Here is an 11,241-nt window from a genome sequence, read left to right as displayed (position 1 = left end):
CCATCTGACCTGCAGTGTTGGACGATAGTCTGCTGATTTACATTTCATCACTAGGTGGCAACAAGTGGCAACTTTCTGCAGCTGCTGTGGTGCGAAGGACTCAGTTGCATAAGTTTAACAGTTAAGGACAAAACACTAAATGGAGGCTGTCTTATTATTTTTGCCGCGTTTATGTGTAAATTAACCGTTGACAGTCAATTTGTTCCTAAAATTGAGCTTTTGCTGCAGAGCTTTCACTGATTTTTCCTCTAGTTTACACATAGAAAATGATTACATCTTCCAACGCCTTCTGCTAAAATTATCCACTTTTTTTCTTTTTTAGTTATAACTCCTAATAAGCGCAGTGGTTTTTGTTGGATCCGGAGCTACGACCACACAGACAGTGAGATAAATTGCCAAGCAAATAGACGCATTGATCAGGACTGACGTCTTGGTGACGTTCTGCACAAATAATAGAGGTCCACCTCTTTCCGTGATAAGACGGTCGGTCGGTCATGAGGGCACATCTGAGTGCAATGATGCTGACCGATTTATCATTGTCCGACCGCTTTTGTGTGGGAAAGTTGAAAACTTCTCCCTTTGTTTGAACATTTGCATACGGTACAGAGAACTCCTTAGAGATGAGGTCTTTTCTTCTGCAGATTGTCTGTGGGAATCGGCAACACAATTAGGTCCTGCAGTGTGTGGAAGAAGTGTGGAGGAAATAGCTGCAGGTGAGCAGCTCGGCGTTTGCCAGGTGTCTGTCTGTAATGGTTCGACTGCCCGTTCATTCATGTCAATTATTTACTCTGCGGAGACAGCCGACTGGCTCCGAGATGGTTCCACTCTATTTCACTTACAGTCAACTTTTTTTTATTATACTTTCTGCATTTGCTCTTCTGCTCCAAAGCAGCTTTTTTCAATCAGTGTAGTCCTCTCAGGTTGTTTACCTCAGCATAGTTCACATCACTTCCCATCACTGCTGAAAGATAGACCTCCTCCACTCTGGTTTCCCCCCCTCTGAGCTGCTGCTGCTGCGTCCCCTCTGAGCCTCAGCTGGAGCCGAACCCCGAGGCAGATGGACATGGGTTTAGAGAAAGAAAGAGATGTTGCAACAAACCACCGGCCATTTGACCTTCATGGGTCGCCGTTCAATAGTTGCACAAAGACCTTGTTTAAACTTTCACTGCGGTTTGTGCTGCAAGTTCTGCATTTTAAAGATCAACAACTATTTTCTATTTCTTTTTTCCCCCCAGGGTTTGAGCATTTTCAGACAGTCCGAAATGTTTCTGTTCACAATAAATGGTACTTTGTACAAAATTTAGCTAGGTCTTTTGTTTTTCTTTTATTTTCTAATTCAAGAAAAATATTGTGCTCCAACAGGCAGCACTCTTGATATCAAAAACTGTCGAGGGTTTTATGCTAAGTCAACATAAGCGATAAACTGTTCAAGACGGAACATTTCAGTGAGATTTTATGGGATAGACCAACACAAATTAAATCATAATTGAATTTGACATGTTTTTGCAAATGTTTACAAAAATTAATTTGCTAAGCGTACCATACAGTTTTCCATTCAGAGCTCTCTTCTCTCCAATACGATTAACTAAAATCCACTGCAGCCAGATGCATTTAGAAGTCACCGAATTACAATTTGACGCGTTGAATGCACAAACATGTGATGTTGAATAAAATTTATGTCGCTTTAATTTCAACCATATTTCTAACTTTTTTTTTCTCCTAACTTTCTCATTAGTTTAAATGACTTTACATTTAAATTTTACCCAACTTCAATCAAAGATTTGACACAGAGCCCCAGCAGTTTAAAATAGCTTATTTTTTTTCCCCCTAAAAGGAGTGTACACTCAAAAGCTATTATACCAATGCGATCCAAGATCTGATGCATATAATTTCCTTTGGAAAGTATATGAGATGTATTGCTCTCCTGATAATCAGTGCCGTTTGAGTTGCAGGGGATTTTCATCCATCAGCTTGCCTTTGATCAGCCATCGTGAAGAACAGCTGTAACCAGTCAGCAGCTTTGTTTTCCTCTCTCCTTCAGTCCTTCCTCTGAAACACTACGCCTTAGCCACATTAAGTTACACGAGCAGTCAGGTATTTCTTCTTGCATGTGCCATCCCGAGTGGCTATATTGGGCTGCGAGGGCGACTCATGCCTGTCTGTTCACAGTAGCTGCCAGTGTTTCCCTCGACAGTGGCGGCTCTAACCAGAGACACACGGAAAAGGGTTTCTGGTGGTTTGCGGTGACATTTGCAAAGGGGGGGGAAATGGGTGTGGAGAGGAAACCGAAAATCATGACGCAAACAAGAGTGAAGGAAGCGTATTTGCTGTGAAAAGTGTGTTGTTTAGCATATTTTATCCAGTGGTTTCACAATGATTTACAAAAGTATTTCCCAGCCCTTTAACTTTTCCACATTTTGCAACTTTACATTCACAAACGCAAATGGATTTTATTGAGATTTTATTTGGTGAAGCAGAACTACACACATGCAGACTGTTAGGTGACTTCTGAACAATTGGTTGCACTGATTTTTATTTAGAGGTATTGGAGTAAAGTGGGGGGGCGGGGCTGCACAGTGGCGCAGTTGGTAGAGCTGTTGCCTTGCAGCACGAAGGCTCTGGGTTCGATTCCCGGCCCCAGTCCCTCTGCATGGAGCTTGCATGTTCTCCCTGTGCATGCGTGGGTTTTCTCCAGGTACTCCGGTTTCCTCCCACAGTCCAAAAACATGACTGTCAGGTTGATTGGCCTCTCCCCTAGGTGTGAGTGTGTGTGTGCATGGTTGTTTGTCCTGTGTGTCTCTGCGTTGCCCTGCGACAGACTGGTGACCTGTCCAGGGTGACCCCACCCCTCACCCGGAACACCAGCTGGAGATAGGCACCAGCAACCCCCCCGACCCCACTGAGGGACAAGGGTGAAAGAAAATGGATGGATGGATGATTGTGTCATGACAAAAATGTGAAAAAGCTCAAGGCATACGAATGTTTTATCTTTGTGCATTTTGTACATTTTCACAAGCATATGCGAAACTCTCCTCGGACTCCAGTGAACCTTTTGTGTCAAGGCCTGCATCCAATCCTGCATTTTAACCTGATATTTTAATTCCTGGGGCATTAATAGCACGTCGCCAGTTCATTGTGTCTGTAAAACAGCTCATCTGCTCCAGGTTAGGTTGCTTCACTCACCTCTTATTTTTAGACTGTCAACCTGTTTACCTGCAAACAATCACGACGGAGCCTCGTTGCCACACATATCGGTCAACAAGGAGCTTTAGCCTTCGACTTTGGCATCAGTCGGTGTTTAACCGGGATCTCCTCTCTTTGTGCTCGTAGTCAAAACAAAAGAGCTCGCGCGCTTTTGTTGCGCAACCGCATTGCTCTTCGCCGTATCTTGCAAACAAGGTTTGAAAATCCGCACCGCTCTCCGTTTCATCCCGGGGGATGTAATCCAAGGCTCCCGGCACAGCCGGGTGTTTAGGCACGCTCTCAGGTATGTGGTAAACATCTGCATGCATTTTTTTTTTTTTTTTTTACTGCAGCCATGCTCTCACTTCTTCCACCTGCTAACCAAGCTGGTCCTTAATGCCCCTCTGCCCCCGGCATCCTGACCTGTCATCGCTTCAGACAGGCTAAATATTGGGAATGTGTGTCAGGCGCTTTATTGCATTGTGTCTGAATAAGATCCCGCTCGCTTTTCCCGAAGCCCTTCACAAACTATTTCTTTTTCCTCCCTCTGGCGCTTAAACCCCCACAGCAAAGTGAGATGGAGTGGAGACTGTGGGCTATTTCTGTTTGGTTACATGTTTATGATAAAAAGCAGAGGAGCTGTCTTCATTCTGAAGAAAGCAGTCTGGTTCATTATGGCAAACTGGCCACATGCTGGATGAAGAGGAAACAAAAGAGGAGAAGTAAAGACAGTGATTGATTGGATATTGATGCACTATTTGTTCCAGCTGAATGCCTTCCTCGTTTCTTGGCTTTACTTACCTGCTTTTTTTTTCTCTCTCTCTCTCTCTGTTTTCTTTGGTCTCTGGCCATTAAATGTGTTTTTGCATGTGCCATTACTGTGAGTTCAGCGGGTTTTAATGGAGTCGTATCAGAGCAAACATGCTGTACTCATGACAACCTGCATTACACTGCCCTGATGTCATGAAAGTCCTACTCTTTTGAACTTGTAGCATTTTGGCACTTTGTCAACTTGGCAGTCCTCCATTTTCCAACTTTATGTTTACAAGTTAAAAAGGAAAAAAAAAAAAAATCAGATGTGCTTGGTTAACAATGTAAATGCCAGGGGTTTTTTTCCCCAGAGAGGACTATCAGAAATAATGTAATCAATCTCCTACATGTCCTGTGACTCAGCTCATCAACTATCTCCCACCTGTTGTCACTGTTACTGAGGTGCAAAACACAACAACAAAAGCACATCTGGCTGAAAATCACTGCAAAAAGGCTTGGACATAATTTGCCCCGTAATCTGTTTTGATCACAAATTAATTTCATGTAGCAATTCTAAAACAAACAAACAAACAAACAAAAATACTCCCCATGTAATTAACCATTGTACTTCTCTATATTTCTTTTCACAATTACATTTATTAAAAACATATTTTTTCACAGCGTGTATGAAAAGAAACAAAGACAATTGTCCAATTTGAAATCAGACAAAACCTTTCCCACTTTGGTTCAGATAGGAATACCAAGAGCAGTTTTTAAAATGATTTTAGAGTATTATTTTACATACATTATTATTGTGACATACATTTTGGATTTCCCTTCACAAGTTTGCTGTGATTTAGGCCCATTCCTCCTGACAGGACTGGCAGAACTGAGTCAGGCTTATTGGCACATGCCCCATGCACACATTTTTAGTTCTCCTTAAATATTTTCTATTAATTATTATTATTATTATTATTATTATTATTACTATTACCACAATCATTCCAACTGAAACATTCTCAAGGTTGCAGGCTTGTTACGTTCAAAAGCTTTATGATTTTAAGGTAAATTTTACAAATGATCTGCTTTTCGGGGGAAAAAAAACCAAACTCGTCAATTTCAACTAATTGCAGAAAAATGAAAAGTGGGGTGCAGGGTTGGGTTTGAAAGTTTTCTCTTTTCTTGTTGGATCATTTTTCTGATTTCTACCTAGTTGTGACCCCCCTTATGTCTTGAATGTCTGTGCTGCCCCCTCCCTTGTCTGCGGGTCACGCATTAAAGTTTTGATGAAAACTGGTTTCCGCAAATCCACCAGAAAACTCAGCTTTGATTGGATTTCTCTATTCACTGTGACTTCCCAGCTGGATTCTGTTTTATGTTTTTTGTTTTGCTCTGAGTGAAAAGTTGGAAGAGCTAGGAGGTGACGGTTAGGGTTTTGACGTGTTGCCTTGTCTCCAACGTTTTGAAAATGAGCAAAGTGAAAAATGAAATGATTGGACAAAGCCGTATGTAATGTTGGATGAAAGTGAAATCATTTAAAAAGCATTCCACGTTGCCGTTCCAATAAAGGTGTAGTCCTTTTCTGTGGACCTGGTGACCTGTCTGAGAGGCTGCAGACATGTTTAATTTTCAGCCAGAACGCATCTGGCGTCAGGACGGGGTCACCAGCAACATGCTTGAATTTGCACAGGTCAAAGAGAAAGATAAGTATTAGTGTAGCTGTGATTGCTCTGAGTGAAAAATATTTATTAAAAATATGTTTTTAATAAATGTGACTGTTTAGTTTTTATCTTTCACGTTTGGACTGATTCAGCCAGGATTTTTTAAAATATATCTACAGAGAATGAGTAAAATAAGACTTAATTACTTAAATGGTTCTTTCTTACCTAACTTAAAGCAGAAATGTTAATGATTTTGTTCTTGTTTCTTGTGAGATTTTGTGGAATAACAAGATCAGTATAACAGGCGCACTTTTATTTATTACATTTTATTTGTTTTCCAGTTGTTTATGAAAAAAAACTCAGAGCGCTCCTTTTGTTACTTTAAAACTAAGACGCAACATTTTTCCTCATTCTTTCTCCTTTTGTCAACCTCAAACTTCTTGCACACGTCTTCCTGGCTCCTTCGCCTCGCCTACATCAAAGCTTCGAAGTATCAACAGCTTCCCATCATATCTCCATATAATCCTAAAAAAAACCAAGGTAAAGCTGAAAAAGCGTTTCACATATGGATTCATTTTTCAGATTTTTGCAGTGACCTCATGCTCTAATTTTACCAGGCCAGGTTGAGCGCACTCGTGAGAACTAGCGGCTCTGAATGTAAAACAGGTGCTGTTTAAGCACAGCAGAGTTACGTGCGTGGAAAAAAATCAGATTCTTCTGTCTGTATCACCTTGCAAACGTATCTATATTCCCTGAACTTCTCAACATTTTGTCAGCTTATAACCTCAACCTTCACTGAAAGGTTGCATTTGTATTTCATGTGATAGACCAACACAAAGCAGTGCATAGAGTAACAGTGAAGAAGAAGGAAAATATCACAGTAGTTTTGCTTTTAAAAAAAGCCTGGGTTAATAGCAGAACCACATTTCACTTCAGGTACTGCTGCAAGTCTCCTGAGGTGCATAAAGAGACTGAACCTTGTGTCCAATCCTCTTAGCAAAATAGCCCAATTAGGACAATTTAAGGGGTGTAAAAACTTGGATGAAGTGCAGTATAAGTCATCTAAACGTTCCCTTTCGCCCTGGTCAAGGCAAATTAAAACTGAAGATGGAAAAATTCAGGTGGTATTCTCATTTTTAAGCAAGTAGTTTTGCTTTAAAAAATCAATACGTGGAGTGAAAGAATGTGGAAACAGTCACTTCTATAAATCTCCTTAAAGACATGTAGCCATTACTCATCAACTCACTGCACCACCCGATTATTAAAGTTACACAGTCATGCAACTTTAATAATCACGTAACTTCATTCACTGAAAAAAAAAAAAAAAGCACAGTGGTTTTTTATTTGGATGTGATGGTAAAAACAACAAGTGTTTATGAATCCAAGTGGGGCTGCATCTATGGTTTTCACTGACAAGTTTACATTCCAGCGTTGATCGAGACATGTTGTATGAATCAAGCTGGGTAGAATCACTACTCAAGAGAAGAAAAAAAACAATAGGGTCCATTCTGGGTTTATTATGCCACCAAGTGTTGCATTCATGATCTTTACTGTTGTAGGAACTTTCATTTTCATAGGTATTTCTGAAGGCTAGCAAAACATATTGGTTTCTCTTTGGTTCTTCTGTCAAAACCATGGCTTGAGCCACTTGGAAATGGGTTCTGGGCCAAATGTGGCTTGCTGGCTGCCATTTAAAAAAGGTCTGATATGAAATAAGCTTGACTAGTTGTCAGGATAATGGCTAACACATGCTCATATGAGTCGGCCTAAACTGTGAACAATTTAGCTCAGGACAGTTGCTAAAAGGCAAAGAAGACGTGGGGCCACCCAGGGACGGTTTATTTTCAAGAGAGGCCCTTTCCTTAAACCCCGTATATAGCCCTGAAGGGTTTCCCCTTCAACATTTATGAGTTATTCATGGAAGGTGCAGCGTGGCATACTTAAAAAGTGACATTTATTGCTTCGCATGGCCTTCAAAACATGACCATTGTGGAAAAGAGAACACCTAATCCACTGTTGATTCTCTGAGAGCTGTCATCTTTCCCATTTGGCAGGTTGATGCATTGGCATAGCACTCCTGTCACTGCCTTGTCATTGCAATTGCAGGAGCCCAGAGACTGAGCAACAGCAGATGGAGACAGGAGCTGAGCTTGCTCTGTCAGAGGGGTTTGCCAACACCGTAAATTTTAGAGCTTTGAGGCAAGACACAGGTTTTCTCCACATCCCAGATTGCTTAAAGTGAGTTACACCTTTATCTGTCCCTGGAGAAAGAGAGGGATAAAACATGTCCAGGGATATTTCGTAGTCCTTAAAGTTAAACTGATTCTGGATCCCCTTTGGCTTTTCTGTCTCCTAGAGTTGTACCGCTCAGGAATTCGCAGTAGCAGTGCCATACAAGACTTTCTTGCCTGAGTATCCTTTATTTTAGCATCATACCAACTTCACTGATGAGAGCCTAAAGCGGTTTCAGCACAGCTAAGCTGATGTACATCCATGTCTAGACATGGTATGAGAAAGTCAACCTGATCGGGGTCAGGCTGACACGCTGAGCCCTATCGAGTTTTGAGACTCGTTTTACACAAAGGGTTTCATTAAGCAAACGGGTTGGGTGAACACTCATGCATGCACACACACATAACCACATGCACACACACACACTCACACAGGTGAGAATGGCCTCTCAGCACACAGTAAAAACCCGACACCCCCACTGTGTGAGGGACGCTCAATGTTTCATTGAATGTAACAGGAGATTAAAGCCACTTTTACAACACCTTTTACCGGATGCCAGTCATGTTAAAAGGAAGGCAACCCCAATAAATATTTAGTTCTTTCAAATTAAAATTTCACATACCGATGTCTAACCCTTTTTCTTATTGTTTTTAAAGAATGTAATTGCAACTAAACACCCAAAATTAACCTGGATTTTAAAATTTAAACAAAAAAAAACCAAACAAAAAAAAACTGAGAAACCCAATCCTAACGTAGCTAATCCTCCCTCCTTTGGTTGAAATAAACTTCAGTGAGTTGCTTCTTGTATCCATCTACCAGAGCTGAACATCAGTTTGTGGAAAGGTAAAGTGTTTTAGAGGTTTCTTTCATGTTCAAGTCACCCCACAGCATCGCAGAGAGTCCAAAATATGGGCTCTGACTTCCTCCAGAGTTTTTCTTTTATGATTCTCAGCCAGTCTTTGGAGAACTTACTGGTCAAACAGAGAGGCGATGCAATGTTTTACTCCACCGCTATATTTGTAGAAATAAGCAGACCTTCATTAAAGGGTCAACAGCCGAAAACCCTTTTCTACTATTCTTTAAACAGTCAGCCTCCAGTGTTTGCAAAAAACACCTAAACAAGTCTGTATTTTGGAGTCGGTTCACAAGGACTGATGATGTTTAAAAAACAACGTTTTGGCTGCAAGAAACCTAACAAAGATGCAAAATTTCCATGAAAAAAAGAGAAATAAAAACACCTCTTCAAATTGATCAGATGTGAACCTCTGCTGTTTGTGTCACCGAGAACATGGAACTGCAGGAGGAAATCATGGATTTATCTGCATTCACCCAGGAAATTCAGGAAGTAAACTTCTGCAAACTAGATTAAAGGACTTCAAGAGTTTCAAGTAGGAGGTTTTGCATTAGCCTTCTTAGTCCCTTGACCAAGGCCACTTTGAAAATTTGTGAGCATGCGTCATAAGAGGAAGATGCCATGGTTATCTGATAGAAGCAGAAGCTTTTTTTTTTTTTTTTGGAAGAAGAATTTGATTAAGCCAGAAATTCTTCTCTCTATTTTCTCCAACCTTTTGAAATGATAAAGATAATAACAGACTGCTGTCCCACTGAAAAATGAGTTTTATAAAGAATTCCCAGCAGGAATAACCAATAATTATGCCTCCAGTTATTTTGCTGAAAATATGTATTTTAACTTAGTATGATCAATTGTGCAAACAAAATTAAAAGTAAGCTTTTTGTGAATGTTTTTGGAGTAATTTAATGAGACAAAAATAAAAGCTGAATTTATTTTAAGGCCTTTTGGTTCCAGGTGTGCCAATAAATTTGTCTTGTAATGTACAGGAATACTGTGACAGACTGGCGACCTGTCCAGGGTGACCCCGCCTCTCGCCCGGAACGTTAGCTGGAGATCGGCACCAGCAACCCTCCCGACTCCACTGAGGGACAAGGGTGAAAAGAAAATGGATGGATGGATGAACAGGAATAAAACTTACCCAAACATAGCTAAAGATTTTCCTTTAATCCTTCCCTCCATTTTTGTCCACCCTAATGCCATTAATATCAGAAATGTTAAAAAAGCAGTTTTTATTGGAACATGAAATAATTATATAATCTTCAATTTTATTCCCTTGGCTCATGGAAATTCTAACTATATTTCTGCATGCTCTCGTCTCACTGGTGTCTATCTGGCCAAAATGATACTTAGCCAAACTCAAATTTACATTCCCTGCCACTCTGAGGTGGGTTTGTGCCACTATAAATTACAGTGAAGGATTAAAACAACCTTCAATGAGCCTTTTTAAGCTTTTCAGCACCTCTCTCATGGACTGCGCATTAATTATCACTCAGAGTGGACTTAAGTGAAATTACACCCAACTGCATATCACCATAAGAACCGTAGCTCATAACCAGATATAACGTTGCTTCACTTTAACTTATGGTATGTGAAGTATTTGAATGTGGAAACGCACACTGGCCCAGGCGCGCACTGATACACAAACAAGTACATGCAATCAATCAGACAAGGAACTACACTGCTGACATGTAAACACACCACAGAAGTCCCTCTCTTTTCTTTCAGTCCTCAAACAGAGAACCAGTCACCCCTCCGTTCTTTTCTCCACTCTTTCCCTCGTTTTTCTTCACACTGCACTCTCAGTCCTTGCCTGTGTTTTTGTTTTGTGACTGCAGGTAATTAAACAACATCATCATTAAAACTATGTCGGTGCTATAATTCATGTAGAACTACGCAAGAGGTGCAAGAACACACACACAGAGAGAGAAATGCACATTTAAGCTGAGAAAGTCTGGTTTATTAGTAATAAATTACCATATATTGATAAAAACACCAACATTTCTTCAAGAAATACATTTCATCTCAAGGAAAAATAATGATGTTTTGTTCAATACTAGTTGTTTGCTGTGCAAAGATAATGTTATGGATGACAAAAATACACTAGAAAGTATTTTGGAGCAAGAAATAGTTAAATACAGCCTAAATTCTAAAAAAATAAAAGCAGAATTCTCCTTTAATTCTTGACAGACATGGAAGCTGCTTTACTTATGGATCAGAAACCAAACCCAGAGTCCTCATCCAGCAAAGGCTTGTTTTCCTTTGGCCTTTTCCCAGTAGCACCAAGCAGCGCTGCTCAATTTGGCTCAACCCTACTCTACACAGTTCAGGTAGTTTTCCATCACAACTGAGTAACAACTTTAGTGAGCGGGGTAGACAGATAGTGAGCGGAGACGAGAGGTAGCGGAACGTAATGTGTAAGTGACACAAACAAAACGCATCAATGGAAGCTATGCTGAACAATCTGCTCGATCTGCCATTGTCCTCGAAACCTCTGAATACCCTCTGTGGTTATTGTGAGATTTTCCAAGCGGCAGGTCGGACTTTTGAAAGGGACTCTCTTTT

The sequence above is a fragment of the Poecilia reticulata genome, chromosome 7 (assembly GCF_904066995.2).
Source record: "Poecilia reticulata chromosome 7, P_reticulata-male-v2, whole genome shotgun sequence".
In the NCBI taxonomy this organism is placed as follows: domain Eukaryota; kingdom Metazoa; phylum Chordata; class Actinopteri; order Cyprinodontiformes; family Poeciliidae; genus Poecilia; species Poecilia reticulata.
Note: the sequence above shows the minus strand (reverse complement) of the source record.